This window comes from Nanorana parkeri, unplaced genomic scaffold (assembly GCF_000935625.1).
Source record: "Nanorana parkeri isolate BGI_ZX_2015 unplaced genomic scaffold, ASM93562v1 scaffold642, whole genome shotgun sequence".
NCBI classification, from domain to species: domain Eukaryota; kingdom Metazoa; phylum Chordata; class Amphibia; order Anura; family Dicroglossidae; genus Nanorana; species Nanorana parkeri.
This window is the reverse complement of record NW_017306910.1, coordinates 909,050-916,539: the sequence shown is the minus strand read 5'-3', so window position 1 is coordinate 916,539 and position 7,490 is coordinate 909,050.

The following is a 7,490-nucleotide window of genomic DNA, read 5'->3' as shown; positions in this document are numbered from 1 at the left end:
CTCACATCAAAAGTCTAAACCTCCGAGTGGTTTGATATGTTAAATAAAGATCTACAGTGTTCGGAAAATGTAATGTTTTAGACCATATGGTATTCTTCCATTTTGATATATGAACAAAGAAACTGATGTTTCCTGCCAAACATTTTTACTTCTTAAATAAAGTGGCACATTCCCCATGATCATAATTATTCACATATCACAAAGGCATCATTAATCCAGAGTTTATTAAAATAAAATACAGATTGCTTAATTTATGTGTAAAATTAATTAGCAATATGTTTCACAGTGATTTTATAATGAGAAAAATTACGGTATGTATAATCTACATCCAGCAGATTGTTCATTGGGATCATAGACATAAATTGTACACTTGTACAACCTCTCTGCTCGCTATGGTCCACCAGTCTTGTGAAAAATGTGCAGGGAAACTCAGTGGCCCCAGCGCAGGAAAGATTAGCCATGACTGTCCATAAAAGCAATTCTCATATTAACAGCAGGGACTAAGAGCACAGCAGTACTGCCAAGTTCTAATCATTTTGTATGAAACGGTTTTGCCAATATTATTTATCCCTGACATCAATCCTCTCAGAAGTGCCAGAAACTGTAGCAAAAGTTGTTCTGATTTTAAACCGAGGGCAAATTAATTTCCCTGTCAAGGATGCGAGAAATATAGCCTTCAAGCATCATTCACATGGGCAATCCCCGAGGGTTGGATTGAGCTCACAACGCCAAAGAGGCAATAGCAGTGCTAGTACAGTAATATCCAGTAATATCCAGCTGGCACACCGTCTGGTCTGCCAATTGTTGTAATACTATTAATAATAATTATTAGTATTAGTGGTTACATAATCATTGTCTTTAATGTCATTAGCAAGTCTCACCAAACCTAACTTATGGAGTGGTATTGTTATTTCTATGGAGATAATTTATCTATGTATTTTTTAGTACTTCCCACATTGTAGAGTGAGCTATGTACAGTATATAAACAGAGGGAGAAAAAAGAAATTCACTCCACAGAGAGGACATTACTTGGCCTCGCACCTAGATTTGCCAGAAACCTCTTTGTTAATACTTACTATATGATTGGTATTGGTATCGTTATCTTTCATACCTTCTCTCCCCAGTCATATCCTGAATCATTTCACAAACTACTTTGCCTACCTACTAATGTCTAAATTCTGCAAGCAAACAAGTTTTGCTTAAAATGAATATGAGCATAGAAGCTGAACCACATTTTTCTGGATATAACCGAAATGCTGCTTAGCAACACTTTGTAGCATTCACTGTACTTTCTACTTACCTCCCTGGTTCCAGTGGCTCAACTCGTTGGGGTGGCAGCAGCGCTTAATCCTGGGTTTTACCCCATGAGTCACTGCAGGCATTGCAATGCCCCCAGCCAAATCCTACCTGACTAGTAATGTGCCAGTAAGTGGGGAAGCAACCTGGGGACAGGACACAGTGTAATGCAAACCCCTGTGAGGAGGGTTCTGGTTAATACCACTCGTTCCTTAGACTCTGCTCCTTGGAAAACCCAGGCATAAGCAGGATAAGGTTCAGTTTGCTCCAGTATGCTCAGTTCATGACACACTTGCAGGATGTTCTCCCATAATTGGCATGACCAACATGTTTACACATTATACGGAATGCAGAACCACTAAAGAATAACTACATTTAAATAACGTAATCCTAACTGAACCACCCTCTCCCTCCCCATGTTAACTATAACCCCTTGTGCTTACCTTAGATCAGCAGGTGACCTGGTCCAGAGAAAAAAAAATACCTCAGGTGTCAGTCATTTATAAACAATGATTTTGCGGCGCTAAACCCCCTAATGTGCTTTAATCTATATATTTGAAAAAAATCATGTCATTTACTATTAATGTGCCATAAACCTTATATTTGTGAAAAATGTCCCTTGAACGGGATGAAAAAATAAATCCAAATAAGAGTAAAACACTGTTAATGAAAATTATTACTGTGAAAAATTGTCGCAGTGAAACAATTTGTATATCTCACAGTGAATATCAAAATGACCACATATTGACAGTGAAAAGTTCATAAATGAACCATAATAAAAACAAAACGTGCCGCAAACCAAAATCAATCATGTCAGTCATTTAAATCATGAAAGTCTAGACCTCTTCTCAGCTGGACAGGTGGCCAGGTACTATACATGCCTATTCCCCATATTTATGGTTTATGCAGAATGGGAAACACAGCCCCCACCTGATAGAACATCACCCAGCAGTTAAAACCAGCAGAGTAGAGCCTTCCCATCTCCACCCAAAACTCAAACCCGGCGTCAACCTAAACTGGTTCTAGTATGTGTATGCGAGTACTAGTGATGCGAAAATATGAACTTCTTTAGGGGCAGGGGCTAATGAGGAAGACCCATACACTTTATAAAATTCAGATGAAATTATACATAGCTCAATGTATACTAGACATGTGCAGCCGCTAAAAATGTGTTTTGTTTCGGTGGGGGTGGGGTAGCAGAATTGGCACATTTGTCATTTCTGGTTGCTGTGCTCTAGTTTTTACTATTAAAGGGACATTAAAATCATTTTCTTAATTTGTTTTTATCCGTTTAAATGTTAACAGTGCACGCACAGCATGTGGACGAAATTCGTTCCAAATGCGAAATTTCGGATCCGAAATTTCAGATTCGAAGTTTCAGATGCTTTCGCATGATTTCGTATATGTTTTATTTCGGAAATTCGGATGTTCCGAATCTACGAACTTCCATCCGAATTTCGATTCGCACATGTCTAATGTATACAATTACCATTAACAGGAAAAAAAAAGGACCATAGAACACCTACTTGATCACATGTATTAGGTGTTCAGACAAGTGATACACCAGTACCGATACCAGTAACGGTACCGATACTGAGCATTTGCATTAGTACTCACACTTGTGCAAATGCTCCGATACTAAAAACCAATACCGACGCTTTCATTTTTCAAATTGAAGCAGCTGCCTTAGGTCCCGCACTTGCCGGGGACCTTGTGGCAACCTTCTTGGGAACAATGTGGTGCCTCTGTTCACAGCGCTTCTGCTGGCCCGCACATAACTGCGAGACCCTGGCCGGGGCGTGGACATCACGGGAATCCTCCCATGAATCCTCCTGAATCCTCCTGAGTCGAGAACAGCCCGCACCTCGAACTCCGGCTCACCCTCAACGAGGACCGGCGACGGTGCCGGGGGCACCCGTCCCTGAAAAGGATCGCTGATAACGGTTTTTCACGGTAATAGCATTTAAGGCACGGTAATCTATGATGGGCCAGAGAGTACCGTCCTTATTTCGGACGAAAAACATACCGGCTCCTGCAGGTGAGGTGGAAGGGCGAATGAACCCCTTTCTTAAGTTTTCCTCGAGGTAGGCCTTGAGGTGGTTCAGTTCGGGCTGTGACAGTTGGTAAATCCTACCTACGGTCGATAGGGCAATCGTAAGGCCGATGGGGAGGTAATACATCTGCATTCTTGAGATCGAATACGTCTTGAAAGTCGCGGTAATGATGGGGAATGTCTACTGAGTTGAGGTGCATGAGGGTTCTTGAGGGGTAACAGGTGTCTCGGCAATACTTGGAGCTGAGAAGTACAGTATTTTCTGTCCAATGCAGGGTTGGCTGGTGGAGTCTCAACTATGGGAGACCCAATATGACAGGGAACACTGGGGAAGGAACAACATCGAAGTCCATGTGTTCCCTATGGTCGTCTTTTCTGACCACCAATAGGGGTAACGTTTGCAGCTCAACGGGACCTGAGGATAGGGTAGTTCCGTCTATGAAACTGACCGCCAGTGGTTTGAATTTCTTGCAGGTCGGAATGCGGTTCTGATAGACCAGTTGAGCGTCTATAAAGTTCCCGCAGGCCCCGGAATCGATCATCGCCTCAACCCGTAGTCTTCTTTGTTCCCACTGGAGGGATAAGGATACATAGATGTAATTCGTTGAGTTCGGATGCGGGGAATATATTTTTGCAATGTGAAGAGACTTACCTGCATTCTTCCTTCTTACAGCGGAGCATTCGTCCACCAGGTGGTCTGCGGCAGCGCAGTACATACAAAGGTTCTGGCTTCTGCGTCTGACACGTTCGTCTTGGGATATTGAACCTCTGATGACGCCAAGCTCCATGGGTTCGGGAGGAAGTGAGGAAGCGGTTTTACGGGGTACCCAGGGTATTCCAGTTGTTCTTTCGGATCGTCTTTCTCTTAAACGACGGTCTATCGATATGGAGATGAGCATCAGAGCGTCCAGGCTGTGTGGAAGTTCAATTCGGGCCAGCTCGTCCTTCACTGCTTCTGATAGACCCAGACGGAATTGGTTCCTCAGGCTGATGTCGTTCCATTCCGTCTGGCGAGCCCAACGCTTAAATTCAGCAATGAAGTCTTCTACGGGTCTTTTCCCTTGCCTGAGGTTTCTGATGGCATGTTCTGCTGTCATCTGTTTCCCAGGATCGTCATATAGTAGGGACATGGCGGTGTAGGATTCCAGCAGGGGGTCGTCGACTTCCAAGAATGTGTTGGCCCAGGCCCTGGGCTCACCCCGGAGGTATGAAATCATCGTGCGGACTTTTATACGATCTGTTGGATATGATCTGGGTTTAAGTTCAAACATTAATTTACAGGCGTTGAGGAAATCACTGTACTCCTTACGATTCCCTGAGAAAACGTCGGGAGGACATACTTTCGGTTCTGGACCAGGGTGGGCTGTGGCTGCTTCAGGCAGTCTTTGCGAGATGGTGTCTCTGAGGTTTTGGTTCTCAGTACGGAGCTCCGTCACATTCAGTGAGAGAGCCTCCATCTGCTGGGTGAGACCTATTATGTGCTGAGCCAGTTCCGCTGAATCCATTTTTTACGGGGTCCCACTATACTGTAATAATCGCCCCGGACCGGGTCTTCTTATCGAATATGGATCACAACTGCGGTGTCTGGGTACGGGTATCAGAGTAACAGCTGCCCTCACGTGCCCCGTTTTTGTATGAGACTGAGAGGGAGCTGCTTCACATCATTTCCCCGCTGGGGTTAAGGGAGCTGAGTAGACACAGTTATACCTGGTTAATCACAGCAGTGGGTATAACCAGTATGAGGTAAACAGTATGGCAATGGTCTGGTTGCATGAGATGAGCAGTAATGCAATGGTTAAGTTCAGCATGAGATGAGAAGTACTGCAATGGTTAAGTACAGCATGAGATGAGAAACACAGCAGTGGCTAATCGGTATGAGATGAGCAATACAGCATTTGTATAACTAACAATACAGCATTTGGCTAAATCACCATGAGATGAGCAGTATGGCAATTTGATAAGTTAACATGAGGTGAACAGTACAGCAGTTGTTTAACTAGTAGTAGCTGAGAGTATTCCTGTCTGGTCTGTGAGACCTGGAGCCAGCTTGTGCTCTTTCTACAGATACTTGCTGTTCTGCTGGAGTTCGTGGCAGAGTGACACAGGCTGGAGCTGGCTTGAGGCAGGGACACGGGTTGGAGCCTGCTGTGTTGCGGTAGTGACACGGCTTGCTGACGGTCCAGGGAGCGTGTGGCGTGCTGAGTTGATCAGCGTCCACCTACATCAATAGTGGGACGCCGATCAACTAACGAGCGGCGGCTTTAAGCCGAGCGCTCGCTCTAGAGGGGGCGGAGCTACGGGGCGCGCCTGTGCAGGACGCATCTCCCGGCAGAGAGAGAGGCGCTGGCGATCGATGACGCGCCTGCGCAGCACGATTCCGGGCACTGACACCAGGAGCCGTCACCCGATGTGTGGGACCCGAGAAGGAGAGGACCCGACGTGTCTGCACAGGCCCGCGACGGACGGCGGCACCGGACCTCACCGGGGTACGACCATTACAACATCTAACACTCCTGAGACCCTCCGCATATCTCCCCCTACTGAGACCCTCTGCACATCCCCCCCTCCTGAGACCCTCCACCGAAAACATCAGGACGGCACCTTGGAGCAGAGTGGCAGCACAGAGTGTGTAGCAATACACATACTATTATTCTGCTTTGCTGTATAATGTATTGCTGAGATTTGTAGTCCTTTATGGCTGGTGCAATTCTGCATTGCTGTAAAATGTATTGCTGGGATTTGTAATCCTCTATAGCTGGTGCCATTCTGCATTGCTGTATAATGTATTGCTGGGCTTTGTAATCCTCTATAGCTGGTGCCATTCTGCATTGCTGTATAAGGTATTGCTGAGATTTGTAGTCCTCTATAGCTGATGGTATTACTCTGCATTACTATATAAGGTATGGCTAGGATTTGTAGTGCTGTATAGCAAGTGTCATTCTGCATTGCTGTATAATGTATTGCTGACATTTATAGTTCTCCATAGCTGACGGTATTCTACATTGCTGTATAATGTATTGGTGGTATTTGTAGCCCTCTATATTTGACAATATTCTGCATTGCTGTGAAAATGTTGACACTATATAAATCCTGAATAATAATAATGTATTATTGGGATTTGAATTCCTCTATAGCCAGGGACATTCTGCATTTCTGTATAATGTATTGCTGAGATGTGTAGTCCTTTATAGCTGATGGTATTCTATAGCAACCCAACACGCTAACACAATTCACTTCAGCGCACGTACGTTGCAATGCACAGATGTTAACCTCCTGCCGTCCGCCCGTTGAGAAAAAAACGTGTCAAAGTATCATCCTAACCATCCGCTCTGCTCATCCCAAGACCTCCTGCTTTCCAGCTCCCTTGTCAACTCCTCCCATGCTTGCCTCTAGGACTTCTGTAGAGTCTCTCCCATCCTCTGGAACTCTTTACCCCAACCTGTCCGTCTGTCTCCCACCTTGACTGCCTTTAGGCGTTCCCTAAAGACTCACCTCTTCAGGGAAGCCTATACCACCTCCACCTAACCACTCAACCACCACGTTCTCAAACAATTCATCCCCACGCAGCTACCTCCTCATGTATCACTTCCCCCTCCCATTTAGATTGTAAGCCCTCACGGGCAGGGCCCTCCTTACCTTCTTGTGTTGAATTGTATTGTGGCCTCTGTTCACACCAGCGCAGTCCGTTCCATGGAATGCACTGGAACACATAGAAATGCATCAAAAAATGCACTGGAATGCACCTGTAAGACCATTTTAAGCTAAAAAAAAACAAAAACCTCCCGAACGCGGCAAAATCATGGCAAAATTGCAGCAAAACGCAAAGAACACTTAATTATAAAACAATAAAGAAAAATTAAAATTTAGCTGAAGACACAGCAATCATTTCGTTTGGCATCAGGTCAAGGCACATAGCTCTGCCACACAGTTATGTATAATTTTGTTTTATTTATTTTTGTTTTCACAAAACATATGGTAGACTATTACATAAAGAATTTTGTTTAATTATATATATTTTTTCAAGAGTTATGCACAAAATGTTATCTCCAGAGCATAATATCATATACATTGTATGGGGCAATGCATACCATATGACTTCAAATGTTAGTAATATTGAACTTCTGTTTGCCGGAGTGCTGCA